Genomic DNA, 20,294 nt, shown 5'->3' on the forward strand with positions numbered 1-20,294 from the left:
TCCTTTTGTGTATGTTACAGGGTTGGAAAAAACAATTCCTGAGGACCTGTCCTGTATAACTTTCTAGATTTCTTATTTACATTATGCCAGCAGAATTTTGGTTATGACTTTGACTTTCAGATTTCTATCCTGGCCCAGGGCTCATTTTTCACTTTGCCTGAAATTTCACCTTTATAGATTCATTCCTTTGTGTTTTTTAAGACACTCTTATTTCCACAGACCACGTTGCCTAACAAAATCCCTCCTATATTCATGGCATCATATAGGGATACAAAGCAGTATCATAGTGTTATATTCATTATTATTATTATATTTCAATCTGTACAACTGTGCCAAGTAACCAAATATATATTATTATCGCTAGTTTGCTTATGAGAAAAGAGACCCAGAGAGTTAACTAACTTGACTAAGGTTACATAGTTAGCGTCCGGCAGAGCTGAGACTAAGCTGCAGGTTTCTTGGCTGATGGTTTGTGCTTTTTTGTGTCACCCTTTGGGTTTGGGAAGGGTTGTTATAAGGACTGCGTGGGATGGGCGCTGTGGTGTTTACCAGGTGACAGAAGTATCAGGGTGAGAGCACCTGCCACCACATACCTAAACTACATAAGGTTGCAGTGTTCTTAGCCTGGGGCAGCCTCTCCCACCTGGGCCGGTGATAAGGGCTGGGCTGGCCTGGCCCCTGTGCCTAGAGAGGCATAGGTCAGGGCAGCAGCAGGTCCTCTGCAGGCTGTTACCAATGATCCTGCCCTCTGTCTGCTGTTTTAGCAGGGTCGTGGGTATGTGGCAAAACCCAGGGCCTCTTAACCTTCCTTTTTTTTGTTTTTAGAAGCTTTTTCATCTGCTTGATCCTGGAGCTGGGCTGGCTCTTTCTGGCTGCAGAAAGGGGCTCTTAAAGTAACCCTCTTAGCTTGTGTCTCTTCTGCTCAACCCAGCTAGATCTTTGCCTTGGGGCAAGAGGGAACCTGGAGGGTAGACGTGCATAAGCAAGAAGGAGCCCTCTCCTCTCACACTAGGCAGGAGCAGCGATGGACTTCAACTACCTCCCCACACCCCATTCACTTTCTGTTTGTGGTTTGAGAAGTGTGTCTGTGAGCTCTGAATCTGTCACCCTCCCTCTTCCCCTCTCATGAATCAAGTTTCCATATTTGCTTGGGTCTATTTTGGGGCTTGCCATTCCATTCTCTAAGTTTATTCTGGGGTCAATATCACACTGTATTTATTATTTTTTTTAAAAAAGGCTTATTATCTGGTAGGAAAAGTCTTTTAAATAATTTTTCAGGACTGTCTTGGCTGTATATTTCAGATTCAACTTGTGAAGTTCTCAGAAAAAAATCCTGTGAGTGTTTGATTGGAATTGCACTGAATCTGCAGATCAGCTTTTGATGAATTGACATTTCCCTATCATATACATGATATTTCGTATACATGAACTATCTCTTAATTTATCTTGGCCTTCCTTAATATCTTTTAATAACATTTTATAATTTTCTCGTAAGGGGCTTACATTATGCCAACAGAATTTTGGACATGTTAAGTTTAATTTTTTACTGTATGTATGTTTGTTGCTCTTGTTTAGTGGCCTCTCTTCTAAATTTTACTCTATGCTTGTGCTGGTGTCTAGGAGTATACTTGACTTTTGTATCTTCATTTCCAGCCAACTCTTTAAGCTCTTTTATGAATTAAAATAACTTACTTGTATATACTTTTGGGTTTTCTACATACAATGAAGATGAATTGCTAGTTCATATGACATTTTTATAAGAATTAGAGAAAGGTACTACGTTTGGGGAAACACAGATCCATGGACACTGGGCTTGCTCAGTGGACTTCAGGTTTGTGCCTGGTGAAGCTAACCCTGTGTGGGTGTGTGGCTGGGTGAACACAGTGGAGACCAGCTTCAGCGTCCACTCAGTCCCTTGGCTGTGTGCTGGCCAATGTGGCGGCCCTATGGAAAACCACATCAAATGCAAGCAATGACAGTCTTGTTTCTTCCCATTCTTATACATTTTTTTCTTTCTATACTTGCTAAGATCTCTAATACAATAATGAATAAAATTTAGTGAAAGTTGGGTATCTTTATTTTGTTTCTGATCTAATAGGAATGCGTTCAACATGCCATCATTAAGTGTATTTTTTTCTTGGGAGATGCCTTTTAATCAGTTTAAGGAAGGTCCATTCTATTCCTAGTTTGTTCAAAGGTTTTATTGTGAATGGATGTTGAATTTTATCAAATTATTTTTCTTTATCTATTGAGATGGTCATACTTTTTTCCTTTGTTAGCTTGTTAATGTGGTGAGTTTCATTAATCTATTTTCTAATATTAAAATAACCATGTATTTTTAGGCTTAATCCAACTTGGCCATGTTGTATTATCCTTTCCATATATAGCTAGATTTTGTTTGCTAATATTTTGTTTAGCATATTTTTATCTATGTTCATATATAAGATTGGCCTATGTATTTCCCTTTCTTATGTTGTTCTTGTTTAGTTTCAGCCTCAAAGTTATGTCAGCATCATAAAATCAACTGAAGTGTGTTTTCTCTTTGCCATTTCTACGGAAGAGTTTATCTTTTCTGTGAAATGTGTGAACCCATTTATGAACTTCTCTGGGCCTGATATTTTCCTTATGGGAAGATTTTAAACTATTAATTAATTTGCTCAGTGATTATAGATATGTTTCTTCTTGAGCCAATTTTGGTAAATTGTATTTTTAAGAAATTTATTTAGTTTATTTAGTTTTCAATAATATTGCATAATATTCTATCTCTACTGTGTCTGCAGTAATAAACCACATATTGTTAATATTGTTTATTTGTGTTTCCTTTTTTCTGATTTTTTTCTGATCTTACTAGAAGTTTGTCTATTTTATTTATGTTTTCAAAAACCAACTTTAACTCCATTGACCATTTTGTTTGTGTTTATGTTTTGTTTTGTGTTTATATTTGTGTTTTGTTTAATATTTGTTCCTATCTTCTTTCCTGCAGATACTTTCTTTGGAATTACTTTTCTCTTCTTTTAAAAATTTCTTATGTTATTAGAAGTTAGAAATTCTTCTTATTTTCAGATTTTCTTATTTTCTATTTGAAATATTTAAGTCTGTAATTTTTGCTCTTAGTTCTACTACTTTATTTACAGACTACATGATTTTTACATGTGTATTTTCATAATCATTCAGCTTTATTTCTCCCTCCAAGTACTAACCAGGCCCAACCCTGCTTAGCTTCCAAGATCAGATGACATCAGGCACGTTCAGGGTAGTATGGTCACAGACAATTCATGTTTATTTTCTAATTTCTGCTCTACGTTCTTCTTTGTTTGTTTAAAAATATCCAGATATATGGGGGTATTTACATTGGGGTAGAGATTGCAATCTACAGAATGTCAATCTTTTGAAATTTGTTGAGGCTTGCCTTTAAGGTACTAGTTGATTAAAAAAACAAAAAAGAATAGCTCATGAATACTTGAAAAGAATATATTCCTGACATGTTGGATACAGTATTCTATTCATAAACATTAAATCTAATTTAAATGTGCCATTCAAGTCTCCTATAATGTTACTGATAATTCTTCTGCTTGATCTATCAATTAATGAAAGAATTGGGTTGAAATTTTTGTCATTCTGGACTAGTTTATTTCTCCTTGAAGTTTTATCAGTTTTTACTTTATATATCTTAAGACTGTGTTACTAAATACATCCTCATTGTTATATCTTCTTGATGAGTTAAACTTTTTATTTTTATTACATAGTGAATCTCTTTATAATGCTCATTGTCTTAAAGTTTGTTTTGTATTATATAAATACATTAGCATTAAATTTCTTTAGGTAAGTATTTTATGACATATCTTTTGTAGCCTTTAACTTTAGGCTGTTTTGGGTCTTTTTGCTTTAGGGATATTTTTTGCAGTCAGCACGTAGAATACACAATCTGCCTCCCTCCCAGCTGGTTAATGCACCCTTCATAATCCTTTCTTATAACTGGGTGGTTTAGCTCATTTACCCTCATTGTGATTACTATATGGCTTTTGTTCTTGTTTTTTTTTTTTTTTTTTTTTTTGAGATAGAGTCATACTCTGTCACCCCAGCTGGAACTATTGGTGCATGCCACCACATCTGGCTGATTTTTCTGTTTTTTGTAGAGGCAGAGTCTTGCTGTGTCACCCAGGCTGGTCTTGAACTTCTGGCCTCAAGCACTTCTCCTGTCTCATCCTCCCAAAGTGCTAAGATTATAGACCTGAGCCACTACGCCTGGCCACTATATGTTGATACTTTCTTCTCCATACATTCTTTTATTTTGATTAATCCTCTTTCTTTATTAGTCACTCATTTTTTTCCTTTCTACATAGTTGGAAGGAATTGTCTATTCCTTTCTCTATGTCTAATCTTTTAGTTAATTACTCTAGACATTATAGCATTAATAACCTAACAAGCCTAAAGTTAATTTTCATCTCTCTCTTCCTTCCCCCCAAATAGAACCTTAGCACACTTATTATACTTTAGTAATCCCCTTTTGAATTTATATACAATATTTTAGATTCATTTTTTCCCTTCTCTCACAAATGAGATATTGTAAGGTCTTACAGTCAAAGTTTGTTTGGATTTACTCACATAGTTTCAAATAAGTTTGCTCATCATTCTTGTATCTCCAACCTTCCATTTGACATCACATTCTTTCCGTCTGAAGTAAATCCTTCAGAAGTGCCTTTAGTGTGGGATTTTTAGTTGCCTGAAAATGCTTTTATTTTATGCTTATTCTTGAGAGAGAATTTTTCTGAATATAGAATTTTAGGACAATTATTTTCTATAATCAGATATTTTCCTGTTGTCTCCTGACTTTCATCATTGCCATTAATATTAAGTGGTGATCTCTCAATCTCCTTTTCTTTTTCCTTGAGATGCTTTCAAAATCTCTGTCTTTGGTGTTCTTTAGTCTTAGGAGTTGTATAGGGTGCGTGTATCTTTTGTATTTATCCTGCTTAGAATTTCATTGCATTTCTGAATTGGAAAGTTATTTTGTCTTTCAAAAATTCTGGGAAATTTTTCAGCTGCTATTTCTTTGAGTATCACTTTCCCCCATTCTCTCTTTTCTCTTTCTTTGCAAATACGATTAAATGCTTGTTAGACTATAATACTCTATGTTTCTTAGCTTTAGTTCTGCCGTACTTTTTTCTCTATTTGTCTCTCTTGGCTGAGTATTGAATAATTTCTTTTGTTCTGTCTCTCAATACACCTATCCATTCTTTAGCTGTGATTAATTTGTCCAATGAGTTTTTCATTTTAAATATTGTATTTTAATGTATAGAAATTCTACTTAGTTCTTTCTCACATTTGCTGGGCCATATTTTATGGCCTTTGTTCTTTGAAAATGTTTCAAAGTCTCTCTTATTTCTTGGAACTAAATTCTCCAATTGATCCCCCCGCCCCAATAGATAACGTAAATTCAGGCCACAAACCTAAATGAGAGCCATAGCATGGTCATTAATACTCAACTTTTCTTGCTAACAATTTTGTATAGAAGGTTTATTTCCATTTACCCTTACACTGAGTTTCTGGTTTTCTATTCCTCTATTTGATTCCTCCCCTTGGGAAGTCCCTTGGATGTATTTCTTGTCTCCCCTGCCCTGTACACGCATGAAACGGAAGTTCAGAAAATACAACATTAAGCAGATGTTCTCAGGGAATAAACTCCCTTCCACTCTTGCTTAGGACTCCGGGTTCTGCTTTTGGTCTCTCCAGATTTCTCATACTTTTGCCAGCTCAGTGATGTATTTAAAAACATTAAAACCATCATTATTCATCCTTTGAAGTTGTGGAGAAATATTTTAGAGTGGTCTGCCATAGTTCTAGAAATAAAAATTCTATGTGAGTTTTCTATATGAGGAGAGAGCTCAATTGTTAATTAAAAATGAGGTGCTGAAAAATATTGTCATGGTATGGAGGACCTTAAAGAGAGAATAGAATCCTTACCCTCACTCAACTTATTAGCTGTGTAAATTATTGAATCTTAGCAAATTATTGAACCTCTCTGGATCTCCATTTCCACATCTTAAAAATGGGAAAAATAGTAGTACTGATTATTTTGGATGTTTGGAGGAATAAATGAAATTATTTATGTGAACCACTTAGAAGAGTTCTTGGCACATAGTTTAGTGCCTAATACCATATTTCACTGAATTTAAGATGTCATATATTGTGAGATCCTTGTTACTTCATAAAAAAGAAAATATGGTTCCAATTAAACTATGACACAATGCCAAGATGCCACTGACTGAAACATACATCCCAATTTGGGATGTTAAATTATGAAAAAAAATGCATCTTAAAATGACCTGGCTATAGTAAATTTTAACTATTATTATGAATGGATGCGGATGAGCAGAGAAGGCAATGGTTGAGAAACAGAATCTTACTCTCAGAATTGATAGGATTTTAAATGTTTCTAGGTATCTAGTCCATTCCACCCTTGTCCCATCAACTTCTGGACGCTGGTTGTGTTGTGCATGAGTTAGAGTCAGTGTCCAGAGGGCCAGTAGACAAACAAAATATTCCATCATCTCCTCCAAGACTGAGGAGGAAGGGAAAAGGAACTTATATGTAATGAGTGACTTCTGTGTGTCTAGTGCATTCATGAGTGCCCTAAATATAGCATTTACTTTAATTTTCACAATTAGCTTGATTAATTAAGACAAGTTGCTGCAAATAACTTCACCCCCCCCCAAATATTAGTGGTTTAACATATTATATTAATTTCTTGCTTATCCCACAGACTGATGTGGATTGAGTGGCTCTACTCCAAGCTGTGATTCAGAATTCATCTTCTTCCATCGTTTTGCTTTGCCATATTGTGGCTTTCAGGTTGTGCTGGCAGAACTCAACAGGCAGGAAGGGGAAGAGGGATGGAGAATTGAGAAAGTATACCTTCTATTACAATATAATTTAAAATCATTCAAGACCTTACAGTTTTCTTTCTGGGTGACTTTTTTTGGAGGGAGAACTTGGTATAGATTACGGTATTTGGAAGGGCCTCCCATATGAGGTGGGGTGAGAGCTGAATCCGGAAGCATTGGTATTACCTGGAGGTAGAAAAAGAAAATTGAGAGATTATAGTCAGGATGTGCTGGTATGCCTTGACCAATGCATAGAATTATGGAATTGCAGCCTGGTTTTGGAGAACCATGGCACACTTTGTTGGGCGAAGAGCTAACATTTATTGAACTGCTACTCCATGTTAGACACTATGCAAAGCACTGTTCAGATGTTACTGTGACATGTGGCATACTAGACATAAATGAGTCTTGATAAGACAGCATTCTGTGAATGGGCTGTTTTTCATGTTTGATCCATTCTGTGCCCCAAAGAGTTAGATGTGGCAAACATGGTCCATGTACCAGATACCCTCTCTCTCTCTCAACATAAAATATTCATTAACTGAGGATGTTATGACAATGACAATAGGATCGTTGAGAATGACTGTGTTGTGCTCACACTCTGGGTTATTCTGTTTATACACAGTGGTTCTAGAGTAGGTGATGGTTCTGTCTTTGGTTCCTTCTCATTAATGAGCTGTTGAGAATCCTTGACTTTGTGGCTGAGCCAAGGTTCTGGTTCAGTCTGGATTCTCCTTTGAATGTCCCATATTACTTTGGTCACACAGGATGTGAGCTGTGATGTTAATTATTTCTTCAGGGTCAATTTTACTAATCACAGAAAATGTCTTAATGTTTTTGTATGTATTTACTCAAAGCATGGTCTCTGTTTTTGTCCATTTTGTGCTGTTGTCACAGAATGCCATAGACTAGGTAATGTATAATGAACAGAAATCTATTGGCTCACAGTTCTGCAGGCTGGGAAGTCCAATATCAAGACATCTTCATGCTTGGCATCTGGTGAAGCCATTCTCTTCTGCAAAGATGGTGCCTTGCATCTGGAGGGGAGGAAGGCTGAGTTCTCACATGGCAGAAGGTGCGAGAGCCAGGAGGGCAAACCCATTTCTGTGAAGCCTTTTGATAAAGGCATTAATCCATTCATGAAGGCTCTGCCCTAATGGCTTACAGGCATACCTCAGAGATATTGCTGGTTTGATTCCAGCAATAAGCCAATATTGCAATAAAGCAAGCCATATGAATTTTTTGGTTTCCCAGTGCATATAAAAGTTATGTTTATACCATACTGTAGTCTATTGAGTGTGCAATAGCATTATATCTAAAAAAAATCCATACCTTAATTTAAAAACACTTTATTGGGCCAGGCATGGTGACTCATGCCAATAATCCTTTGGGAGGCTGAGGTGGGAGGATTAATTGAGGCCAGGAATTTGAGACCAAGCTGAGAAGTATAGTGAGACTCTGTCTATACAAAAAATAAAAATATTAGCGAGGTGTGGTGGTACACAGTCCTAGGTAGGTACTCAGGGGGCTGAGGCGGGAGGATTGCTTGAGCCCAGGAGTTTGAGGCTGCAGTGAGCTATCATGATGCCACTGCACTCTAGCCTGGGTAACAGAGTGAGACCCTGTGTCAGAAAAAAATACTTCATTGCAAAAAATGCTAGCAATTATCTGAGCCTTCAGTGAGTTGTAATCTTTTTGTTGGTGGAGGTTCTTGCCTTTGTGCTAATGGCTGCTGACTTATCAGGGCGGTGGTTGCTTAAGATGGAGGTAGCTGTGGCAACTTCTTAAAATAAGACAACAATAAAGTTTGCATATTGAATGACTCTTCTTTTCATGAAAAATTTCTCTGTTGCATGTATGCTGTTTGATGGCATTTTACTCACAAAATTGAAGTCAATCTTTTCAAACCCTGCAGCTGCTTTGTCAACAAGGTTTATGTAATATTCTAAATTCTTTGTTGTCATTTCAACAATGTTCACAGCATCTCTACCAGGAACAGATTCCATCTCAAGAAACCACTTTCTTTGCTCATCCACAAGAAGCAACTCCTCATCTGCTCAAATTTCATCATGAAATTGCAGCAATTCAGTCATACCTTCAGGATCCACTACTAATTCTAGTTCTTTTGCTATTTCCACCATATCTGCAGTTATTCCCTCCACTGAAGTCTTGAACCCTCAAAGTTATCCATAAGGATTGGAATTAACTTCTTCTAAACTCTTGTGAATGTTGATATTTTGACATTGATCAAAATATGGAGACAGCTTCTTCTTTCCTTAAAACTCATGAACCTACCTCTGCTAGCTTCAGACTTTTCTTCTGCAGCTTCTTCACCTCTCTCAGCCTTCATAGAATTGAAGAGAGTTAGGGCCTTGCTCCAAATTAGGATTTCTCTTAGGGGAATGTTGTACTTGGTTTGGTCTATCCAGACCACTCAAACTTTCTCCATATCAGCAATAAGGCTGTTTTGCTTTCTTATCATTTAAGCGTCCACTGGAGTAGCACTTGTAATTTCCTTCAAGAATCTTTGCATTCACAACTTGGCTAACTGGCTCAAGGGGCCTGGCTTTCAGCCTGTCTCAGCTTCCAACATGCCTTCCTCACTAAGCGTAATCATTTCTAGCTTTTGATTTAAAGTGAGAGATGTGAAATTCTTCCTTTCATTTGAACACTGAGAGGCCATTGTCGAGTTATTAACTGGCCTCTTTTCGGAATCGTTGTGTCTCAGGGAACCCCGAGGACTGAGGAGATGGAGACTGATGGGTGAATGGCCAGTTGGTAGATCAGTTAGAACGCACACACATAGGTGTTAGGTTCTCCATCTTATATGCGTGTAGATCGTGGCTCCCCAAAACAATTATATTTTTAAATTAACATTTTTTTTTTTTTGAGACAGAGTCTCGCTTTGTTGCCCGGGCTAGAGTGAGTGCCGTGGCGTCAGCCTAGCTCACAGCAACCTCAAACTCCTGGGCTCAAGTGATCCTCCTGCCTCAGCCTCCCGAGTAGCTGGGACTGCAGGCATGTGTCACCATGCCTGGCTAATTTTATCTATATATACTTTTAGTTGGCCAGATAATTTCTTTCTATTTTTAGTAGAGACAGGGTCTCGCTCTTGCTCAGGCTGGTCTCAAACTCCTGACCTCGAGCAATCCACCCGCCTAGGCCTCCCAGAGTGCTAGGATTACAGGCGTGAGCCACCGCGCCTGGCCCCAAAACAATTTTAACAGTAATATCAAAGATCACTAATCACAGATCACCATAACAGATATGGCAATAATGAAAAAACTGAAATATTTCAAGAATTACCAAAATGTGACACAGAAACATGATGTGAGCACATGTTAGAAAAATGGCACCAATAGATTTTGCTTGACATAGAGTTGCCACAAACCTTCAATTTGTAAAAAAAAAAAAAAAGAAAAATGCAATGCCTGTGAAGCAAAATATAGTGAACTGTAATAAAATGAGGGATATCTGTAATAACCTCTTAAAGGTCTCATCTCCCCAACTGTCACATTGGGGATTAGGTTTTAACCTATGAACTTTGGAGGGAAAACAAATATTGAAACCATAGCAGTCTCTGTGTACTAGACTTTTTATCAAATTTCTTTGTAGTAGGCTTTGGTTCTTTCCAATATATTTAATATAGTCTGCTTTTTAATACCCTTTGGTGGGAAGCAGCTCTTTGGGCCTGAAGTCTTGGCAGGAAATGGATCCTTCTTTGGGCACAAAGATGGATATCATGAAACTTCCTATGTGGTACCGTTAACTAGCCCCTGGGTCAAAGTAGCCTCTGGTATTTTTATTTTACTTGCTCTGAAGTATCATGCAGGCTACATGATCTTATGTGATTCTAACAATAACCCTGAGGAAAGGTTCTATTCCCATTTTACAGATGAAGAAACTAAAGGTCTGAGAGTCCTAGTAAGAGGCAAAACTGGGATTGGAATCCCAATCCTTCACTTTCAGATTTCCCAGTCCTCACCATGCTACCTCCTTCCAAATGTTAGCGAGCAAACTCTAGTTTGGAGGATTTGGGGAAGATATAAAATCAGAGAAGATTGGACTATCGTTGTTGTTGATGTAGTACTGATCTGTTCATGGCTTTAGAAGTAAGAGAAAATTACATTTGTGAAACTATAAGAGATTGTACAATTCTCTCTCCTCTGTCCTTTTCCCAAGGGTATATAGACCCTTTCAACCTGGGTCCACATCATGACTCAGAGAGGAAAATAGCTTGCCCAGTGTGACCTTTGAGTACGATTTATGAAACAAGATGTATCCAAATTTTCACCACGTTGGAGCTATTCAATTTTCTCTAATGGCCTTTATCTGAGAGTTATGTCTATTCGTGGCAGTCACAACCAGTAAGTCATTAGCTTAAAGTATACTGATTGTTAATTTTAGCACCCTGGGACCTGGGCCCAGTGGGAGAGGTCTCTCGCTTTTTGCAAATCGAATCTAAGGAACATTGAGCAGTTGGCTAACATTCACATCAGGAAAAGTTAGAAAGAAAGAAGGGATAATTAAAAAGTTAAAGAGTAAAAGGAGTTGAATAGTTGGAGTTCAGGAGGTGCAGAATAGCCTTTGTCTGGCTGCCTCGCTACTGCTAGACACAGTCCTCAGCTAGAAGAAAGATGGAACAAATTTTTAAATAAACATCCACTGTGTGACGGGCACGTCACATATGTGATCTCACTGATGTGTGCAGCATTCTCAGTTTATTTTCATTATATATCTCATTTTGTAGATAAAGAAACCTAAAGCTCAGGCTCACACAGATAACAACTGATGGAGCTGGGATTTGAACCTAGGCTGTTTTACTCCTGAATTTATATTCTTAAGCAACAGAGCTCTGGATTGGGGTGGCTCAAAGGCTCAGCCATGCCTCCCTTGGGGCTACACTTCACCTAAGGTCTTGAGGTCTGGGTGCTGGATTCTCACTTTTGACCCTTAGAAAATCCGCAGCTCAGGGCCAGTTCCCAGAATGTCAGTAACTGCAGCTTCTTTGTGTGGCTGAGGGCTGGGAGCTCCTCTGATGGGCAGCCGGGTGGTTAGAGCCTGGCAACCAGAAGGGCCCACCCAGAGACACAAGGTGGGAACCACCATGGCTTTCCTGACTACAGGAGCCTCAGCTTCCCTCTGGGATGGACACACACACTCCTTCAGGGGAGGCTGCCTGGTGGTTGGCTTGGACAAGGTGGAGCCATTTAGAGGCTGGGTGGTCATATAAATCAGGTACTGGGACACATGCGCCTCAGTGGGGGACAGCTAGACACTGGGCTCCTCTCTCTCTGACCTCTGGGCACTTGTAGGTCCCTCTGAGTCAACCTGCCTGTCCCATTTCAGGGCTGAGTGGAATCTGACCAGGCCCCTTAAATTTCCCTGCCCACTCTACTTCCCTGCACTTGGTAACCACAGCAAAGGAGGAAGAGCAGGCGTAATCATCCCTGCTTTACGGATGGGGAGCTGAGGCTCCCATAACCTCCCATGGAAAACCACTCTGACCTGGTTGTCTCTCTAGGCTCCAGCCAGACAAAGCCCTGTTTTGATTTTCCATGGGAGGAGTTCATGGGAGTGAGGAGAGCTGCCTGCAGCCCCCAGCTGGGCTTGCTGTGGGACCTCAGGTGGACTCTTCTTCTTCTGAATGTGTCTCTCCATCATCCACATTAACCTCTTTGTGCTTCTGTCTCCTTGTCTGAAAAATGGGGATGACAATGGTAACCTATCTCACGGGCTAGTTTGAGGATTAAATGTAAAGCGTTTACGAGAGTGTCTTACACATAGTGAGCACCCGGTAAGTGCTTCTCCCTCTCTGCCGCCGCCTCCTCTTCCTTGTTGCTGTTGCTGTTACAAGGGCATAATCTCTAAGGCCCTCATGCTCTACCCAGAAGGCTGCCTGCATTTTGCTTGGAAGCTGTAATCTTAGCCCCGTCAAGTTCACGGTATTTGTGTAGGTGAGATTCCTGTTGCCTCCTAGGAATCCCTCCTGGAAGGGAGATGTATCCAATTAATCAGGTGGAGGCTTGGAACCTTGTCTGTGCTTTGCTGAAACTGTTCTGGCTCCAGAATTGAGGGGCAGAGCCGAGGTCTGGGTGGGGCCTCCTCTACCTGATGTAAGTCCTTCTGGCCTATCCAGCCAGGGTTTTCAGGGCCTGGAGGAGACGAGGCCCAGCTCTGGGAGTCCTGAGGTCTGTTTTGCCTACTCCCTGGGCTCTGTCGCCTGACAGCTGTAGGGGGCTATTGGGGCTTCCTCCAGGGAGCCAGAGCTCTCTATATTTCATGAGGCCGGGTCCATTCAGCAGTGCTGGGTGGCAGCTTGCATGGTTTCTTGTGCCTGCCCTGGGAATGAGGGTTCTTAAAGCATCTGATTGCTGCAGGATGGCGGCCACCCCAGCTAGCAGTACTGAGACATCTCCGATGACTATCGCCACATTTGTACAGGTCACACAGAGGCCCAGAGTCGGGGCAGGGAGGGAGATATGTTGTGGTTACCTCCCAAAGCTCTCTGCAGCCCTTTTTTTCAACCCCAGGCCTCTACTACCTCTCCATCTCCAGGGCTTGAGTGCTCCCGTGGAAGCTTGTACCTGCCTCTTAAATGAACACCTGTTCTGATCCCACACCCTTGAGTCCATCCACTCCACTGCTCACCATGTGAACTGCAATCCCACTCTAATCTTTTCACTCCCCTGTCCAAACACCTTCAATGGCTCCCTATCACCCATATGATAGAGTCCAAAGAATCAGTTCCTTTCCCAGTGAGGGTCACAGAAGCACCTTCCTTCCAGCCTCCTGCGAGAGATCTGCACCCTGAATACTTGCTACCTGTTTTGGTCTCCTTACCATGGCTCACTCTGCCCTCTTGGCCCTGAATGCCCTTGGCCCATGTTCACCTGGCAAAATCCTACCCTGTATTTGAGGCCCAGCTCAGATATCACCTCTTCTAAGAAGTCTGCACTACTCCCCCAGCCAAAAGTGACCACTGTAATTTCTACATCCCCACACTACTGGGATAGTTTCCTGTAAACTCCACAACCAGCACAGAATGCTCCAGCCTTCTAGAAACACTTGCAGTTCCCTAATCTTACCATGCTCGTGATTCTGTGCCTGTCACATGCTCTTCCCTCTGCCCTGTGCACTCTTCCTTTCAGCCCCTTCTCCTTCCTCTGCTCGCCCCACATTCTTCTTTTAAGTTTCAGTGTTGGGATCATGACCTGAGAAGCTTCCTGGGACCCCTCCTTTCTGCCTTCCATTCTGACCTAGTACTGCTTAGAAGCCCCTGCACCACCCCACCCCCCAGCCCGGCTTAGCATGCCCTTGGTTACCTGCCATTGTAGTTTTCTTACAGCATTGTGACTGTCCATTGGTTCATCTGTCTGTCCATCTGGAAGAACCTGATGAACACAGAGCTGGGGGTGGGGAGGGAGGCTGCCCCGCTGGTGCGACCAGTGAGGACTACAAGAACTCTGGAGGGACAGGTGGCTTTGTCTCAGTGGAGGTTAGGAGCAGAGCCCTTTCAACGCACAGTGTGTGTGGTACACAAAAGCCCTCCCGTGATTGTCTCACTGTACACTCATGACAACGTGGTGAAATAGTTACCTTTGTCTCCAGTTTATCAGTGAGGAAGCTGAGGTTCCTTCAGCAGAAACTCATCCAGTCAGTCAACAAGTCGCAGACACCGAGTCAGGCATGGGGGACCCAGCAGTGAGCAGGGCAGACCCCTGTTCCCTGCCCCAGTACCCTCAGGGAGAAAACAGTGAGGCTCTTATATCAGTTAGTTATTTAATTACAATTGTGATAACTTCTATGGAGGAGAAATACTGAAGGGGTTGTAGAATCTCATAGTGAAAGACTTGACTAAATCCGTAGGGCAGGCCAGGCTGTCCTGAGGAAGTGGCAGCTCTGAAGGGTCATAGGAATAACGCGGTGAGGGGAGATGGAGGCCAGGCTTCTGTGGACAGAGGAAGGAGTACCGTGAAGGTGCTTGGAGGGGAGGCATGGCTTGCTGAAATGGGAAACAGCAGCCAGAGTGGCTGGAGGGCTGAGAGTGACAAGGAAGCCTAGAGAGGTAGGCAGGGGCCAGATCAATGCCAGCCAAGTGGCCCTTGGAAGGGTTTGTTCTTTGTCTCAGTAGCAACAGGAAGCCATTGAAGGCTTTTAAACAGTGAATTGATGTGATTACATTTGTGCTTAAGATCACTCTGGTGGTGTGGAGAACGGTTTGGAGAGGGGCAGGTCTGGAGAGGAGAACGGAGGAGCACATTAGGAGGCTCTTGCAGAGGTCTGAGTAAGGGATGACAATGCCTTTGACCAGCGAGGTGTCAGTGGAGATGGAAAAATATGGAGGATGAGGGAAAACGCCACATCAGGGATAATTCTTGGGCTAGGCACCCAGAAGCTAGCCGTCCAGACTGTAAATCCTGTGCATTTGGCTCAGACTAGGGAAGGCAAATTGGAAAAAAGCATAAATTGAAGGGCCATTTTGAGGTGTAGTCTGCATGCCAGGTACAGGGGAACTTGATTCTACTGTAGCCACTTAGGCCCCAGAAAGAAATCTCCTCCCACTCTCAAGCTCCTAGTCCTGTGTCCCTGATTGGTGAAACCTAGACCATCACAGTAAATTATTCTCCATGTGCCTGATTGGTGAAATCTAGGCCACGTGCTTCTCCTCTGTATCTCTGATTGGTGAAACCTAGGCCATGTGCTTCTGTTCTGTCTGCCTGATTGGTGATACCTAAGTCATGTGGTTTTGCTTTTGCTGCAAAAGAGGCTTGGAAACAAGTGCCTGGCTTTTTCATTTTCTATATTGGGAAGCAAGTTTTCCCTTCATTAAGACTCCTAAGGACAGGGATATTTCTCAATGGTGGGAAGTGGGTTCATATGTCAAGGGACCAGAAAGAAAAGTAAATATTTACGCATGGATTATCTTAATGCCTGCAACAATCTTGTGAGGTTGAGTCTATATTTTCCCCATTTTACAGATGGGGAAACAGATATTGAGGCATTGGAAAAGCCGTGATTTCTTCCCCAGCCAAGCATGCTCTGTTAGGGCCCTTTCAGCTCTAAATGTAAAGTGATTTGTAATGACGGATGGCAAGACAGCTCTGTTGCTTCCAGCTCTTGCACTCTCTGAGGTCTTTGAGAAAAAGGAATTGAGCCAGATTGGCCTGGTCCTGTCCCATGCCTCTCTGACACCCCAGCTCCCTCCTCCCTCTATTGGCGCTTCTGCTGAAGCTTGACTGCTTTCCACAATATTTACTGTCCCTTCCCTGTTGACAGCCCTAATGGACTCTGCAGATTAAGCAATCCCAGCCATGCCTTGAGCTGTACCTGGATCGGCCCATTAGACAATGGCAGAAACCACCCTTGTGCCTGGTTCTAATTGAATAATTTACTGTAAATAGCCTCCATTTCCTCTCTGAGCCCAGTCTCGTTAGCCAAATGGAGGTGAGCAAGGGCTGTCTCTAATGGGATGTGGGAGCAGAAATGAGCTGTCCAAATGGAACTGTTGTCACAGCAGGCATTGAATTAAATCAGAGACTCTTACAGCTTCAAGTCCTTGTTGTAAACTAGCCACTCCTGGTGGGGGAGACACAGCTCAGAACCCTGAAGAAACAAGGCTGCAGGATCCATGGGATTCTCACTGAGTTAGGAAGGGCCCTGGGGGAGGTGACGAAGGGGTTTCCTCTTCCCTGCTCACTCCTTCATGTGTCCTTTTCCCCACTCTTACTGGGCAAAGCAGCATCTCTGCCTTGAGATGTATTTCTCAACTTCATCTTCCAAGATGAAGGACACTCCCTCTTTGATGCTACCATGTGCCAAGCACAATGTCAGGGACTTTTGCAAATAACCCCATTTAATCCTTATGAAGTTCATGGAAGGTAGGTATAATTGAGGGAATTAGTAATCTGCCAATTACTAATTGGCAGATTAGTAATTTTCCCAAGGTTATGTACTTACCAGGTGTAGAGTCAGGATTTGAATCTATCAGACTCCAAAGTTCATGTTCTTTTTGCAACACCAGTGAGATCACATAGCTTCGTCGGACCAAGGGTTACCTTGAATCCAGTCTTGGTTTCAGACTTCAGCCGTGGGCAGGGGTGGCTGCAAGGGCGTCAGACTGAAAGACAGACCTTTATAGTAGTTGAGTTCCTGAGGACTGCATGCTTAACACAGGTCTCTGGGGAAAGCTAATGCCACTTTGCAGCTTTATGTGGGACGATGGTCTCCCTTCCCCTGATCCCTTTAGGGCCCATTTCTGTCTATAGAACTTTCACAAAAATAGCCAATAAATGAGGAACAAAAGAGAAATATCCCACTGTCTGTGCCCCTCTTCCTTCCTCCATTTGACAGCAGTGATTGCTTCTTTTCTTCCTAGGACTGTTCTTCTGTCCTCTGCAGGACTCATAGTCTGGGAGGTGGGAGCAGAGGGAGGTACTGGTGGGAGGGAAGAGTGCTGGGCTTTCTGTGAAGGGCCCACTGGGGCTGGGTGTTGCCAGCAGGGAATGGAATCAGGTTGCCTGTTAGCAAACATGGGCACATGTTGGCTGTTTGTTGCTCTCATCATCTTCACTGCTCCAGCACCTCCCCTCCAATCATAAACCTGGATTCTGCTCCTCTGTCACCACTAGTCTGTGCTTCTTCCTAAATTTCAGAGGTCTCATCTGTAACAAGGGGCTGATGATAGTGCTAAATGAGTTAGTACTACATGAAGTATTTAGAACAATGGTTAGCACATGGTATATGTTCAGCAGATATTAGCTATTATTATTATTGCTATAGGCACTTTATAAATATCAGCTGGATTAAACTCCTGCCATTCCCTGTCTCACTTTCAAAATATTCTCCCTCGTCCCCAAAGAACATGAGCTGCGGTTCCTTTGAGAGCTAATCTGGTTCACAGCCCAGGCTCTTGACCATGCAGGTCATTGCGTTGGGTCCTGTGCCCATTTTCACACTGAGCAAGATGTGGTTTCAGACATCAAGAAGTCTTGTACCACTGGGGGAAAGAGGCAGCCATAAATAATGCAATCTGGGAATAGGGTGGTGGCACATATGCATTCCAGATGTCCTCGAGTTGCCTCCCCAGCCTCTGGGCACACATAAGATCACATGGAACAAGGTTGTGTTAGCTGGCAGGCTCCACCTCCATAACTGCTGGGAAGCTATGATGAAATGGATGAACAAGGGCATCTCACTGGGACGTTTTAACAAACACCAAGATGTATTAGAGACTTATTTCAGTCCCCTCAGCTAAGAGCTCAGAGCCCCTAATGGAAAGGAAGTAGATTACTTTGGTGTGACTTGTCTCTACTGTGCTCTAGCTGGCTTCTTATGCTCACCACTTCTTTCCGAAGCATTCACAGATTGGTGATCCAGAATTTGCTGAAGAATCTGTGGTCACCAAGCTGTGTTTCTGGAATCTGCCCCTTAGAAATCAAGAACGTATCTTACATTCAGGCTTTGGCTGATGACAGCTCTTCCTTTCTCTGGGTCACTTAGATATGACTTGAAGCAGATCCAGAGGTTCATGTAATATTCTATGGTAAGCTACACCTCATCCTACAGAGTCCTGTTGGTTCAAACGTTGAAGGGCCTTGGAACTTCCTTGCTTTCGCCTTGTCTCCTCACCCACCTTAGGCTTTAATGCCCTCTCCAACATTTTTTATGTTGCTTCTGTTTTCTCCATGATGAAGATGAAAGTAAAATAGGATTTACTTGCTCACTGACATTTAATCACTTCTTAGCTTTTACCCTGAGAAGTCGATATTTTCCTTTTTTGTAATTTAGTCAAACACATCAAAAAGGGAAAAAACACCTCACTTTGTTGTTTCCGGCTTTTTCTTTTGTGCTGTCCTTTCAGCCTGCTGGCTCATTAAGTTCCAAAAATATACCTTCTCAATCATTATAGTAGTGATAGAAACAGTGATGGCACAAGACATGGTAACAAATGCTGGTTGAGCACTATCACTCTGCTAAGTGCTTTACGTGGTATATTCCATTTCCTGCATCTCTCTTAGCTTAGCTGACCATGGGACTTAGCACATAGCAGACCCTAAGGGCAGAATGAATAATAATAACAGCTGCTTTTTATTTAGCTCTCACCCTGGCCCGGTAGAATAGATATTATTATCCTCAGTTACAGATGAAAAGATAGGGCTCAACATAAATGTATTAACAATTCATTGTACTCATTCTTTCAACAGACACATAGAGTGCAGGCTACATGCCTAGCCCTTGGCTGAGTGCCAGGAACACGGGCAGTCCCTGCCCTCAAGAGGCTCTCAGCCTAGTGGGGCCCATAGATGAGGAAACAGGCAATGGCAGTGAGTGTCTGGAATTATCTAATGCTCCAGTTTGTTCTGGCTCCTGCCTCTCCATGCTTTTCAGATTGGGCATTTTAATCTTTCTTCCCAGCATCATCAGGGGTTACTTTGTGTTCAGCCTCATCACTATTAATTAAAGTTCTCCTCCTCCATTCTTTTCTAGAGGGGTCACTTGTAATCATGGAGTTAAGAGTCTTCTGTTGCTCTAGCCGGGCAAAGGTGACAGAATATCCGTTTTCCCCCGGGAGGGCTTACTTATTGGCTTGGAGGAGTTGCAGAGAGAGAAATGAAAAAGAGGATTGTGGAGAAAGGACATCCAGGGGCAGAGAAGGGACAAGGCAAGGCAGGAGAAGACAAACACGTGGGCAGCAAGATTTGGTCTAACCTGTGAGGCACAGACAAGCCAAGCACGATCTCCATGCTAGAATAGGAGGCCCCAGAACCTGCTTCCCTTTTATAAGTTAGGATGCTTTTGGCTGTGCAGAACAAAAACGCTCACTTAGACTGCCTTAAATGATGAGAACTTTTATTATCTTAGAGAATAGGAAGCCTAGAGGAGGGCCAGACTCCAGGACTAGTTGATTTGGTGTCTCAGTGATCAAGGACCCAGTTATTTTTTCTCTGTGCACTAACTTTGTTCTCCAGCTAACTCCTCTCATGACTGCAAGATGGTCTCTAGCAACAATGAAGTGGATATGTTTCCCTGTTCAAGTCCAACGGGAGAGAGACTGTGGCTCTCTGTTAGGAGAAAGAAAACTTTCTCTAGGAGCAATCCTGTCATCACTCATTGGCCTGAATTGAGTCACATGCCTGTTTCTGAACCAGTCACTAGCAGTTTGGGTGAAATGACATCATCTGAAGTGAAATGGATCTGGGAAAGCAACCACTATGCCCGTTACAGGATCACATTTTCCAAGACAGACTTAAGCATAATCACAGTGAAAACCAAGTGCCGTTGTGGTACGTAGCCAGGGGATTAGAATATAGAGTTGCCACATTTAGCAATAATATGGGATGTCCAGTTAAATGTGAATCTCAGATAAACCGTGGGTACTTTCTAGAACAAGTACTTCCTATGCAACAT

The 20,294-nt window shown here is 42.0% G+C and overlaps 1 protein-coding gene across 1 annotated transcript in view; it reads left to right on the forward strand.

Moving 5' to 3' along the window:
* Window positions 1-20,294, forward strand: part of INSC (INSC spindle orientation adaptor protein) — a 126,988-nt gene that overhangs the window by 17,074 nt on the left and 89,620 nt on the right. The gene's annotated exons all lie outside the window — the stretch shown is intronic.

The sequence above is a fragment of the Eulemur rufifrons genome, chromosome 6 (genome assembly GCF_041146395.1).
Source record: "Eulemur rufifrons isolate Redbay chromosome 6, OSU_ERuf_1, whole genome shotgun sequence".
Taxonomy (NCBI): domain Eukaryota; kingdom Metazoa; phylum Chordata; class Mammalia; order Primates; family Lemuridae; genus Eulemur; species Eulemur rufifrons.